This window comes from Panthera uncia (genome assembly GCF_023721935.1).
Source record: "Panthera uncia isolate 11264 chromosome C1 unlocalized genomic scaffold, Puncia_PCG_1.0 HiC_scaffold_3, whole genome shotgun sequence".
NCBI classification, from domain to species: Eukaryota; Metazoa; Chordata; class Mammalia; order Carnivora; family Felidae; genus Panthera; species Panthera uncia.
Genome location: NW_026057584.1, coordinates 110,403,718 through 110,418,947, shown reverse-complemented (window position 1 = coordinate 110,418,947; position 15,230 = coordinate 110,403,718).

Sequence of the window (15,230 nt, the reverse complement as noted above, 5' to 3'; positions counted from 1 at the left end):
TAAAAATGAAAACATGACAGCCTAAAACCTGAGGGATGAGCAAGGTGGTCATAAGAGGGAAGTATATAGCAATTCAGGCCTTCCTAAAGAAGGAAGAAAGGTATCAAATACATAAACTAACTTTACACCTAAAGGAGTTGGGAAAAGAACAGCAAATAAAGCCAAAAACCAGCAGAAGAAGGGAAATAACAAAGAGTAGAGGAGAAATCAATGATATTGAAAAAAAAAAAAAAAAACAACACCAGTAGAACAGATAAACAAAACCAGGGGCTGGTTCTTTGAAAGAATTAACAAAATTGATAAACCCCTAGCCAGATTTATCAAAAAGAAAAAGGAAAGGGCCCAAGTAAATAAAATCACAAATGAAAGAGGAGAGATCACAATCAACAATAAGAAAATATTATGAGCAATAGTATTACCAGTAAACAGACCCATTACCAGTAAAGAACTTGAATTAGTAATAAAAATATCTCCCAACAAACAAGAGTCCAGGGCCAGAAGGCTTTTCAGGGGAATTCTACCAAACATCTAAAAAAGAGTCAACACCTATTCTTTTGAAGCTGTTCCAAAAAATAGAAATGGAAGAAAAACTTCCAAATTAATTCTATGAGGCCAGCATTACCTTGATTCCCAAACCAGATGACCCCATTAAAAGGAGAACTACAGACCAGTTTCCCTGATGAACCTGGATACAAAAATTCTCCACAAGATACTAGCAAGTCGAATCCAATATTACATTAAAAGAATTATTCACCACAATCAAGTGGGATTTATTTCTGGGCTGCCAGGTTGGTTCAATATCTGCAAATCAATGAATGTGATACGTCACATTAATAAAAGAAAGGATGAGAATCATATGATCCTCTCAATAAATGCAGAAAAGTCATTTCACAAAATACAAAATCCTTTCTTAATAAAAACAACCAAGAAAGTAGGGATAGAAAAAACAACCCCAAGATCATAACGGCCATATACAAAAGACCCATAGCTAATATCATCTTCAGTGAGGAAAAACAAAACTTTCCCCCCAAGGTCAGGAACACAAGGCTGTCCATGCTCACCATTGTTGTTCAACATAGTGTTGGAAGTGTTCTATAGTGTTCCATAGTGTTGGAAGTCCTAGCCTCAGCAATCAAACAACAGAAAAATAAATGAAAGACCTTCAAATTGACAAGGAAGAAGTCAAACTTTCATTCTTTGCACACTATATGATATTCTATGTGGAAAATCCAAAAGACTACCAAAAATCAGCTTGGACTAATTCATGAATTCAGAAAAATTTGTTGGATATAAAATCAATGTACAGAAATCTGTGGCATTTCTATATACCAATAATGAAACAGCAGAAAGAGAAATCAAGGAATCGATCCCATTTACAAATGCACTGAAATCCATAAAATACCTACGAATAAACTTAAGCAAAGAGGTTAAAACATCTATACGCTGAAAACCATAGAAGGCTTATGAAAGAAATTAAAGAAGACACAAAGAAATGGAAAAACATCTCATGCTCATGGATTGGAAGAAAAAACATTGTTAAAATGTCAATACTAACCAAAACAATCTACTTATTCAATGCAATCCCTCTCAAAATAACACCAGCATTCTTCACAGAGCTAGAGCAAACAACTCTGAAATTTGTATTGAACCACAAAAGACCATGAATAGCCAAACTGATGTTAAAAAAGAAAACCAAAGGTGGAGGCATCACAATTCCAGGCTTCAAACTGTATTACAAAGCTGTAATCATCAAGACAGAACGGTACTGGCACAAAAACAGACACATAAGTCAATGGAACAAAATAGACAAACCAGAAATGGACCCACAAAGGTGTGGCCAACTAATCTTTGACAAAGCAGGAAAGAGCATCCAATGGAAAAAAAAAAAACCTGTATCTTCATCAAATGGTGTTGGGAAAACTGGACAGCGACATACAGAAGAATGAACCTGGAACACTTTCTTACACCATACACAAAAAGAAACTAAAATGGATAAAAGACCTAAATGTAAGACAGAAAGCCATGAAAATCCTAGAGGAGACAACAGGCAACAACCTCTTTGACCTTGGCTGCAGCAACTTCTTACTAGACATGTCTCTGGAGACAAGGGAAACAAAAGCAAAAATGAACTATTGGGACTTCATCAAAATGAAAAGCTTATGCACAGCAAAAGAAACAATCACAAAACTAAAACACAACCAACAGAATCGGAGAAGACATTTGCAAATGACATATCAGATAAAATGTTAGTATCCAAAATCTATAAAGAACTTGTCAAACTCAATAGCCCCCAAACAAATAATCCAGTGAAGAAATGTGCAAAAGACATGAAGAGACAACTTTCCAAAGAATATATCCAGATGGCTAACAGACACATGAAAAAAAGTCCAACATCACTCATCATCAGGGAAATACAAATCAAAACAAGGATATACCACCTCACACCTGTCAGAATGGGTAAAATTAACAACTCAGTAAACAACAGATGGTGGTGAGGATTTGGAGAAAGGGGATCAGTTTTGCAGTGCTTCTGGGAATAAACTGGAATAAACTAGCCCCTCTGGAAAACAGTATGGAGGTTCCTCAAAAAATTAAAAATAGGACTACCCTAGTTATGACTCAAAGGGGCACATATATCCCAATATTTATAGAAGTGTTATCAACAATAGCCAAATTATGAAAAGAGCCCAAATTTCCATTGACTGACGAATGTATAAAGAAGATGTGATACACACACACACACACACACACACACACACACACACACACTGCAATATTACTCAGTGATCAAAAATAATGAAATCTTGCCATTTGGAAAAACGTGGAAGGAACTAGAATGTATTATGCTAAGCAAAATAAGTCAGAGAAAGATAAATATCATATGATTTCACTCATATGTGGAATTTAAGAAACACAACAGATGAACATAGAGGAAGTGCAGAAAAATAAGTTAAAAACAGAGAGCGAGGTAAACCATAAGACACTCTTAAATACAGAGAACAAACTGAGGGTTTCTGGAGGATTGTTGGGTGGGGGAATGGGCTCAATGGGTGATGGGCATTCAGGAGGGTACTTGTTGGGATGAGCATGGGGTGTTATATGTAAGTGATGAATCTCTAAATTCTACTCCTGAAAAAAAATGATATCCCTCAAAACTGTAAAAAAAACTACTTTTGAATTTAACATGAACTCACATTGGATGAATTGGTAAAATCCAATAGGGTGTGGGTTCTAGGGCTCCCAAGTGTGTGCACATACACAGTTTTCCCTTGACTCCTATTTTCACATTTCTGTCCCATGCCCTGACCCTAAGTTTCTCTTGTCTGGCTCTCAGTTCCCTTTTTTTAATACTTAAATTTCTTCTCTTTCTGTCATTTATACACCCCTCTCCCTATATGATTTCCAGGATCTGTTTCCACTATTCACTGATTTGCCAGAGTGGATTGTAGACTGGTATAGGTATCTTCTTAATAGTACATGGGAATCATTTTCATTACCTACTTTGGAAAATAGATTTGATTTAGCCTCTGTGCTAATTTCCAGGCAAGAGTCTTAATATAATTACAAAGTTCTCCTTATTGCATTTAAAATTATACTTAGAAGGGGATGCTTGACCAACAGTCTTGTTAAAAATCATGAATGATAAGCAAATGGAAAGACTAGAGTTGTTCTATTACCAGATATAATGATTTATAACAATTACAAAAAAAAGACTTTTATCTTCTTAAAACATTTATTAGGTAGGATGCTTTGAGTTCCAAGGAATAGAAATGTGATTCATAAGGGTGCCTGGGTGGCTCAGTTAGTTATGTGTCTGACTGTTGATTTTGGCTTAGGTCATGATCTCACAGTTGTGAGCTCAAGCCCCCCATCAGGCTCTGCACTGGGTGTGGAGCTTGCTTAAGGTTCTCTACCTCTGCCCATCCCCCCATGCACACATTCTCTCTGAAATAAATGTGGTTCCTGTTGGATTGATTAATAGGGGTTTCATTAGTTCATAGACCTAGAAATATAGTAATAGGTTGGAGTTTATGTACAACTTGATCATGGTAACTTTTTTAGTTCTGCTTTTCCCAGTTGGGATTCTTCCTTTTGTGGTTTTAGATGGCTGAAGCAGTATCCAAGAGGCCCAAACTTTCTGATCTATCCAAAAAATTCTGTCCTGAGAGTAAGGGAATTCCTCTCCTGAAGCCGCTGACAAACCTTTCCTTCCTTTCACTGAATCAAATTTGCATATGCGTTTCCATCTCTGTATCTAAATGGCAAGGCAGATGGGTAGAGTTACCTGCTGTAGGCTGATCAGGCTGATCACTTCTGGAGTTGGCATTCATTTCTTCAGACTTAGTTATTGCTATGCAATGGGGGTTAGTAAAATAGATTTGGGTGAGTCATACACAATATCCCTACAAATATTCCCTAGCAATGCCCCATATCCTACACGATTAAGTACAAACACTTATTATGTCATTCATAGCCATTCATGACATGACCCCAGATTCACCCTTTAGCTTTACCTCCCTCATCTCAACTCTTTTATCTCTTCCACAGTTATTGCTTTCCATTTGCCTACTATATGCATCCCTTTCTTTGTTTGATGCCTCATTATTATTTTTTTTAATATGGATGACTTTATCGTAATGGTCAAAGAGAATGATTAGGTGATCATAAACAAGAAGATTCATTGATTATACACATTTTCTTTTGTGATAATACACATGTAAAATACAAGGTTTTTCTTTTGTGGTTAAGTTCAGACTTAGATGTTATGTTTTCTTTTATTTTTGCTTTTAAATATTTTTAATTTTTGGAATATAGTTTCATAGAAAATCTGAAAACAGAGAACAAAAAGATTCTATATATCTCATATCCAATTACTCTTTTTATCATTATTATTGTTATTATTATTATTTTACATTTGTGTGGTACATTTGTCACAATTAATGAATCAATATCAATATATAATTATTTACTAATATTCATACTTTATTTAGATCTTAGTTTTTGCCAAGTGTCTTTTTTTTATGTTTCAAAATCCCTTTCAGGATAACACATTATATTTAATTGTCTGCTAAGGCTCCTTTTTCACTGTGACAGGTTCTTAGACTTTTCATAGTGTTTGATGATCTTGACCGTTTTAGGAAGTACTGGTCAGGTATTTTCTATAATGTCCTTCAACTGGGATTTGTCTGATGTGTGTGTGTGTGTGTGATTAGACTAGTGTTATAATTTTGGGGGAGGAAAACCACAGAGGTAAGTGTTAGTGTCAGGCGTCGGGCGGGGTAAAGATAGGAGTTAGAGTCAAAAAGAATTTTTGCAGTTTAACGCTTTATTGGGAACTAAGGTTCTGGGCGAGGTTCTGTGACTCAAGGAGTGAAAGGAGTCAGGGAAGTCACGCCGGGGTATGGTGGGGTAGGGTTTTTAAGCTGCAGCAGTTCCGGGTTTAGGTTCGGGTGGGTCTTTCTCTCTTGCCAGGTTGTGCTGTTGCTCGGTAATTGGTTGACCTTCAGTTTGTTCTGGAGAGCTGCTCGGGGCCATCCCCTTCCAGGGACATCCTAACAGTAGGGCCATTTCATCACATTGTATAAAAGACACATGCTATCATGTGACTTATTACTGTGGATGTTAACCTTGATCATTTTACTGAGGTAGTGTTTGTTAGATTTCTCCACTTCCCCCTATCCACACTATACCTTTTGGAAGAAATTTGTTCTATGCAGCCTACACTTAAAGGAGGTTATACTCAATATCCTAGGGGACAGAGTATCATCATAAATTGTTTGGAATTCTGTTGTATAAGAAATTTTTTTATTGCCTCTATTTTATTCTATTGGACTGAATTGTGCTCCCCTATTCATATTTTGAAGCCCTAATATCTAATGTGGTAGTATTTAGAGATGGGGTCTTTGGGAGGTAATTAGGTTTAGATGGGTCATGAGGGTGGGGCTGTCATAATAACATTAGTTTTCTTGTGAGTAAGAACAACCTGAGAGATTCCTCTCTCTGCCATGTAACAACATAGCAAGAAGGTGGCCATTTGAAAACCAGGGCAAGACTTTACCAGAACCTGACTCTACTGGCATGCTGACCCTGGACTTCCCAGCACCAGAACTGTAGGAAATAAGTTTCTGTCCTTCAAGCCACCCAGTTTACAGTATTTTGTTATGGCAGCTAAGTTGACTAAGACCTTTGTATAAGGAGGGGTTCATGGATAAGTATTTTGTACTTTGCATTATAATCTAGTAATATTTTATTTTATTCTTCACATTGTTCCTGCTTTAGTCATTAGACGCTTTCGTTTGGCTCCTTTGTCTTTTTCATGTGTCCCTATATTATTTCTATGTATGCTTCCTCACTTTTTGGCACTACAAGGTGCTTGAGGCTCATTTTGTATATTTCTGCTCTAGTCCTATAGTCAGCCATTTTTATAAGGAAGTTGGTTTCTTTTATTGGAGATTTATATTAGAAACCAAGATTCAGACACTAGGTGTGTTTGTTGCTATTGTTGAGATTTGTCATTTGTTTTAGGCTTTCTCAGCTGACCTCTGTATACCTACAAGAAGTGTGTATATGTATACTAACCCATGTATTTACACCCATGTATTTACACTTATCTATAAATATTTCTAAGTGTACCCATCTGTGTCTATATTAAATTAAACCCAACTTCATATCAATTTTCTAACTCGAATCCATTACCTGATACATTATTCTATTCCTCTCCATTGCTTATTTTTAAACTCCTACTCTAACAGTGAGAAGCCTGGCTCTTATGATCAGCCATTTATTTACTTAATTATTTAATTTTACTATACATACATAGCAGTTTCAGAATCATTAAGCTGTGTCTTCACTGGAAACAACTTTACATGCTAGACCGGGTGCTATGTTCAGTTTCTTTTGTCTTTAATCTTACAGATTCCATTAATTTCCAAAGTGACTCAAGTTAGCATTTTATATCACCCACCAGAGTGAGGATGTTTTAAATATATGTAATAAAGCTAGAATCCTTTGTTACAGTTGGCATTCTATCCTGGGGTTCCTAGAATTCCAAAAAGTTTTTTTTTTTTAATTTGCATGCATTCAAGTTCATTCTTTCTCTTTTAAAGTTCCATGGATTTTGACAGCTGCAGCCATAAAAAAATTCTACTTTTCACTAAAATGTCATACAACATACTTTCAGTTTCTTGGAAATTCTCCTATGCTTTGCATATTTATCCCCATCTCCTGAATTCTGGCAATTGCTGATCTATTTGTTTTGTGTTTTGCAGAATGTCATATCATTAGAATCATACATCTTTTTCAGACTAGCTTCTTTCACTTAAAAATATATATTTAAGATTCATCCACATCTTTGCACAATTTAATAACTAATTCCTTTTTATTACTGAATAGCATTCCATTTTATAGACAGATTATAGTTTTCTTATTTAGTCACCTGTTGAAGGACACTTCTATTTCTCCTACTTTTTAGCAACAGGAAAGCTGCTATAAATAGTTGCATGCAAGATTTTTTGTGAGGGCCTACATTTTAAATCAGTTGGATGCATAACGGGTAGTGCTAGATAGTATAGTAACATTGTTCTTAGCTTTGCAAGAATCTATAAATCTATCCTTTGAAGTGGCTGTACAGTTTTTCATTCCCACCAGTAAGTGACAGTTCCTATTGTGCTACATTCTCACCAGCAATTGGTGTTGTCAGGTTTTAATAGTTTAGGTATTCTAATATGTGTGTAGTGGTATATACTTGGCAAATGATATTTCACATCTTTAGTATGATTATTTACCATGTTTAAAATCCTCTTGGTTGAGGTATATGTTTAAATCTGTTGTAAATTTTTAATCTTGTTGTTAATTTTGTCATTGTTGAGTTCTAACATTTTTTTGGAGGTATAACTGGCATACAATATTTTATTAGTTTCAGATGTACAACATAATTATTCTGTATCTGTATATATTATGAAATATTCACCACAATGAGTCTAGTTAACATCTGTCATCATAGGTAGTTCCAGATATTTTTGTGTGATGAGAAATTTTTAAATGTCCTCTTTTAATAACTTTCAAATTTGCAATGCAGTATTATAACTATAATTACCATGCTGTGTATTACATCCCCATGACTTATTCATTTTATAACTGGAATTTTATATCTTTTGACCCTCTTCATTCATTTTGTCTACCCAAACTCCCCTACTATTGTTTTATTGCTGTTAATTTCCCCCTTTATCTCTTAATATTTGCTTTATATATTTCAGTGCTTTCATGTGGGTGCATAGATATTTGCAAATGTTATATCATCTTATTGGATTGGCTACTTTATCATTATGTAATGAATTTTTTTGTCTTTTATTACAGTTTTTATTTTAAAGTGTATTTTGACTGATAAGAGTATAGCTACCTCAGCTGTCTTTCAGTTTCCATTTGCATGGAACATCTTTCCCATTCCTTCACTCTCAGTCTGTGTGTCCTTAGGTCTGAAGTTAATCTCCTGGAGGAAGCTTATAGATAGGTGTTGTATTTTTTTATACATTCAGCCACTATCTATTTTGATTGGAGAATTTCATCCATTTATTTTTTATTATTTTTATGAATATATTTTATTGCCAAATTGGCTTACATATAACACCCAGTGCTCATCCCAACAATGCCATCCTCAATGCCCATCACCCATTTTCCCCTCTCCCCCAATCCACATCCACCCTCAGTTTGTTCTCTGTATTTAAAAGTCTCTTGTGTCTGTTACCATGTGAATGTCTTCCTTGGAAAAAGTGTCTACGTGTGTCTTGCCCATTTCTTCATGGGATTATTTGTTTTGAGGGTGTTGAGTTTGATAAGTTCTTTATATTTTTAGATCTTTCCATGCACTTTTAAACTTTCTCCTCCTCCTCCTCCCCCCCCCTTCCTCTTCCTCTTCTTCTTCATCTCAGTGTTTTCTTTTGCTTTTTTTGAACAGTTAGAGAAAAAAAATAGGTATTGACTCTTTAAATTTCTGGTAGAATTTCCCTGTTAATCCATCTGGTACTGGACTTTTAATTTTTGTTAGTTTTTTTTTGATTATCAACTCAATTTTGTTACTTATAATCAGTCTGTTCAGATTTTCTATTTCTTCCGGGTTCAGCTTTGGAAGTTTGTATTTCTGGGAATTTATATATTTATTCTAGGTTGTCTAGTTTGTTGGCATATAATTTTAGTATCATTCTCTTATAATCCTTTGTATTTTGGTAGTGTGAGTTGTTCTCTTCTCTTATTCCCAGTTTATTTATTTGGGTCATTTTTCTTTTTTTCTTGATGAATCTAAGGGTTTGTCATTTTTTTTAAATCTTTTCAAAGAACTAGCTCTTATTTTCATTGATTTTTTTTCTTTTTGTCTGTATGTCATTTATTTCTGCTCTCATTTTTTTTTTTTATTATTTCATTTCTTCTACTCACTTTAGGCTTTGTTGTTCTTTTTACAGTTATTTTAAGTGTAAGATTAGATTGTTTATTTGCAATTTTTCTTGTTTCTGGAGGTAGGCCTGTATCACTATATACTTCCCTCTTAGGACTGCTTTCACTGTGTCCCAAAGATTTTGGATTGTTGAGTTTGTATTTTCATTTGTCTACATGTATTTTTTATTCACTCTTTAATTGCTTCATTGGTCCATACATTGTTTAGTATCATATTGTTTAGTCTCCACATGTTTGCATTTTTTTTTGGTCCTTTTTTCTTGGTACTTTGTTTTAGTTTTACACTGCTGTGATTGCAAAAGATGCATGGTATGATTTCCATCTTCTTAAATTTATCGAAACTTGATTTATCACCTATTATGTAATCTAATCTGGAAAATGTTCCATGTTCACTTGAAAATAATGTGTATTATGTTGTCTTGAAATGGAATGTTCTGTACATATCTATTATGTCCATCTAGTCCAATGTGTCACTCAAAGACACTATTTCCTTATTGATTATCTGTCAAATGACCTACTCATTGATGTAAGTGGAGTGTTAAAGTTACCTACTATTATTGTATTACCATCAATTTCTCTCTCTCTCTCTCTCTCTCTCTCTTTTAAAATGTTTTTAATGTTTAGCTTTGAGAAATACAGAGAGAGAGAGAGAGAGACAGACAGACAGACAGACTGTAAGTTGGGGAGGGACAGAGAAAGAGGGAGACACAGAATCTGAAGCTGGCTCCAGTCTCCAAGCTGTCAGCACAGAGACCGATGTGAGGTTCAAACTCATGAACTGTGAGATCATGACCTGAGCCAATGTCGGACGCTCAACCAATTGAGCCACACAGGCATCCCTCAATTTCTCTCTTTATTTCCATTCATATTTCCTTTATGTATTCAGATGCTTCATGTGTAGATATTTATAATTGTTATATCCTCTTGTATCAATCTCTTTGTCACTATGTATTGCCCTTATTTGTCTTTTGCTACAATCTCTGTTTTAAGGTATTTTGTCTAAATATTGCTACTCTGGCTTTTTTCTTTTTTTTTCACTTCAATTTGCATGGTAAATATTCTTTTCCATCCCTTTGCTTTCAGTCTATATGTGTCCTTAGGTCTGAGGTGAGTCTCTTGTAGGCTGCATATAGATGGGTCTTGTTTTTTCTTTTTATCCCAAGAAAGACCAATAGGTCTTGGTGTTTTTGTTTTTGTTTTTGTTTTTTTTTTTTTATCCAAACATCATGTCTTTTTTTGTTTTGTTTTTGTTTTAATTGTTATTAGTTAACACTGTGTTATATTAGTTTCAGGTTTACCATAGTGATTCAACAATTCCATACATCACCTATTGCTCATCATGGCAAGTGCACTCCTTAATCCCGATCATCTATTTCACCCATTCCCCCACCACCAACCTCCCTTCTGATAACCATCAGTTTGTTCTCTATAGCTAAGAGTCTGTTTCTTGGTTTGCCTCTCTCTCTCTCTCTTTTTTTTTCCTTTGCTTTCTTGTTTTGTTTTTGAAATTCCAGATATGCATGAAATCATATAGTATTTAAAAATTTTTTAAACTATTTATTTATTTTTGAGAGAGGGATAGAGTGTGAGTGGAGGAGGCACAGAGAGAGAGACACACACAGAATCTGAAGCAGGCTTCAGACTCTGAGCTATCAGGACAGATCCAAATGCAGGGCTTGAACCCACAAACCGTGAGATTATGACCCGAGCTAAACTCTGACACCTAACCAACTGAGCCACCCAGGCACCCTGAAATAATATGCTCTATTTATTTCTCTGACTAACTTATTTTGCTTAGCATTATACTGTCTAGTTCCAAACATGTCATTGCAAATGAGAAGATTTCATTTTTTTTCTTTTTTTCTATTTTTATGGCTGAAGAACATTCCACTGTACATATCTGCTACATCTTCTTTATCCATTTATCAATTAATGGACACTTGGGCAAACACTATGCCCTTTGATTGATGCATTTAGGCCATTTACATTTTAAGTAATTATTGATAGGTGTGTACTTATTGCCATTTTTCAAAATTTGTTTTCTGGCTGTTTTTGTAGTTATTTATTCCTTTCTTCTTGCTCTCTTTCTTTGTGATTAATGAGTTTCTATAGTGTTATGTTTGGCTTTCTTTATTTTTTGTGTATCTGTCATAGGTTTTAAGATTGTCATTACTCTAGGTTTATATATAACTTCCTAAGTAAATAACAGTCTATATTAATTTGATGGTCATTTAAGTTTAAACACATTCTAAAAGAAATAAGAACAAACTTCTTTCATTTTTTTCTCTCCCTTCTCTTCCTTTTGTGCTCCTTTTTTCCAGGTATTATGTATATGTTATCATATTTTATTGTCATATTAATAGGTATAATTTTGTGTGTTCTGTGGAGGGGGTGAGTTCAGGTTGGTACTTCATGGGAACTGGAACTCTCACCATATTTGCTTTTTAATCCATGATAATTTTAGTAGATTATTTATTGTCTTGTAGATAATTATCTTGTAGATCATTGTGTAACCTGAATAAAGATAATTTTATTTTTCCCATTGTTGTCTGCATATCTCCATTTCTTTTTGTTATTTTACTCCATGGGCTAGAACTTCAAGTAGGATGTTAAATAAGAACAGTAAGAGGGAACGTTCTTACTTTATTCCCAATCTTAATATTTTTTTTAATTGTGGTAAGAACACTTAACATTAGATCTACTCTGTATTTTTTTAAAGTTTTACTATTTTTATTTTTTAAATATAAAAAATTTTTAAATAAAAATATTTTAAATAAAAAATTTTATTAAAAATTGTTTGAATGTTTATTTTATTTTTGAGACAGAGAGAGAAAGAGAGAGAGAGAGAGAAGGGGGGGGAGGAGCAAAGATAGAGAGGGAGACACCACATCTGAAGTAGGCTCCCGGCTCTGGGCAGTCAGCACAGAGCCCAATGTGGGGTTTGAACTCATGACCTAAGCTGAAGTTGGATGCCTAAGTGACTGAGCCACCCCAGTGCCTGCCAACAGATTTTTAAGTGTATGATACAGTATTGCTAACTGTAGTCACAATATTATACAGCATATCTCTAGAACTTATTCATCTTGCATAATTGAATTTTTATACCCATCAATTTGCAACTCCCCATTTCCCCTTTCCACCAGTCCCTGGCAACCACTATTCTGCTCTCTGCTTTTATGAATTTGATTCATATGAATATGAATTTATTTTAGATACCTCATATAAATAAAATCATGCAATATTTGTTCTTCAGTAACTGGCTTATTTCACTTAACATAATGTTATCAAGCTTCATCCATGTTGTATATCACAGGAGTCTCTTCTTTTAAAGGTTAAGTAACATTCCATCATCTGTATATAGACATATTTTCTTTATCCATTTGTGTGTTGATAGACATTTAGGATATTACCACATCTTGGTTTTTGTAAATAGTGCTTAAATGGACATAGGAGTGCTAATATCTCTTTGAGGTCATGATTTCAATTATTTTGCATAAATATCAAGAAGTGGGAACCTGGATCATATGGTAGTTGTTTATTTTGTGGGTTTTTTGGGTAGTTATATTTTTAATATATTTTTAATCTCGGGATTATTTTCATACTTTTTTCCACAGTTGACACACCATTTTGTACTATTGCTAATAGTACACTCAATTTCTCCACATCTTTGTCAAAACTGTTGGTTTGTTTTTATATAATAGCCATTCTAGCAAGTGTGACATGATATCTCATTGTGGTTTTGATTTGCATTTCTCTGATTATTAGTAACATTGAGAATTTTTTAATATACTTGTTGGCCATTTGTATATATTCTTTGGGGAATGTCTATTCAAGCCTGTAGCTCATTTTTTTAATCAGGTCATTAGTTTTTATTGTTGTTTTGTTTGTTTGTTTGTTTTTTGCTATTGAGTTGTAGGAGTTTCGTATATATTTTAGAAATTGACTCCTTATCAGATATATGGCTTACAAATATTTTCTCCTGGAGCACAGATTGATTTTTCACACTGCTGATTTTTTCATTTACCATGCAGAGCTTTACCGTGCAAGCTTATTGGCTTGTCTGTTTTGTTTTAGTTGCTTGTGCTTTTGGTGTAATATCCATAAAATCATTGCTGAGACCAATGTCATGAAGCTTTTGCCCTGTTTTTTTCTAGTAGTTTTATAGTTTTAGGTCTTATGATGAAGTTTTTATTTGTGTTGATTTTTATGTGTGGTGTAGCAAAACTGTCCAATTTCATTCTTTTGTGTGTAGATATTCAGTTTTCCCAGCTCTATTTGTTGATGAGCCCATCCTTTCTCTATTGTATGTTCTTAGCAATCTTGTTGAAGATCAGCTGATTGTATATGTGTGGATTTTTTCCCCTTTTTTGGGCTTTCTATTCTGCTCCATTGGCCTATATGTCTGTCCTTATGCCAATACCATACTGTTTTAATTACTGCAACTTTGTAATATGATTTGAAATCAGGAATTGTGATGCCTCCAGCTTTCTTAGTCTTTCTCAAAAATGTTTTGGAACTTCTTCTCAATATTAAAGGAAGCATGATTACAGGGCTGTGTGATTTCAAAGACTTTGACTTTAATCTTGGGCTCTAGATACATGAACAGACATTGGTGTGCACCTACGAAATGCTTGCACATATTGGATAAGAACCCTTGGCCAAGAGTATTGAATGTGAACAACATTAGGTGAGGGACACTAGTCAGATTCACTCATTCAAAATGTTTACAGAGTGATAGCCATTATATCAGATGCTGAGCAAGCAGCAGTGAATAAGATATGCCTTTGCTCTCAACAAGTTTACAGTCTAAGGGTACCTTTGGGGAATGGGCTGAAGGAAGAGTCTAGGCTGATTTTCCCAGGGTTTCAGCTTGGGTGGAAGCATCATTTACTAATACAGACAATCCTAGAGCAATTTGAAAGGGGAAGACATGAGTCTGATTTTATATATGTGGAATGCGTGGCTCTTGTGGATACTGAGATACAAAAGCAAGGTTTTGATGGAGCAATGTGGGTATTCTTGGTATAAGAGAAGTCATTGAGTCTGTGAGAGTAGATTGCATTAATGCAGTGGTACATGGATGACACAAAGACTGAAGTAGGAGAATGCCTCCTAAGCAGTCCAAGACATTGTACTGATAGAGAAGCAGGCTTTGAAAAGAATCAAAGAAAAATAAAATGCCAAAGATGCAATGTGGGTGTTTAATGGACAGACCTGGCACATGTGCACGCCATAGGATTTTCTATTAAGATCATGTAATCTAAAAATAAAGACACTTTTATTTCTTCCATTCTAAATTTGATGAATTTTATCATTTTTCTTTCTTACTCAATTACTCTGGCTAGACATCCAGTGTAGTGTTGAGTAGAAATGATGAAAGGGGACACTATTACTTTCGTTCCATTCTTAGTTCTAGGTTTTTCTAGCCCTTTTTTAGAATGAAGAAGTTCCTTTCTACTCTTAGTTTGTTGAATTTTGTGTTGTTAAATCTCAAAAGGATGTTAGATTTTGTCAAATGTTTTCATGCATCTATTTAGATAAACATATGGATTATGTCCTCTATTCCATTAATACCATTTTTCCATTAATTAGTTTTCAGATGTTACATTAATTTGCATTTCTTGGATAAATTACACCTTTTAAATTATTGAAATATAGTTACATCTAATGTTACATTGGTTTCATGTGTACAATGTAGTGATTCAGCAAGTCTATACATTATGCTATCTGACACTATAGACTGACATTGACTATGTTACTTTTATCATTGTGATTTATTTATT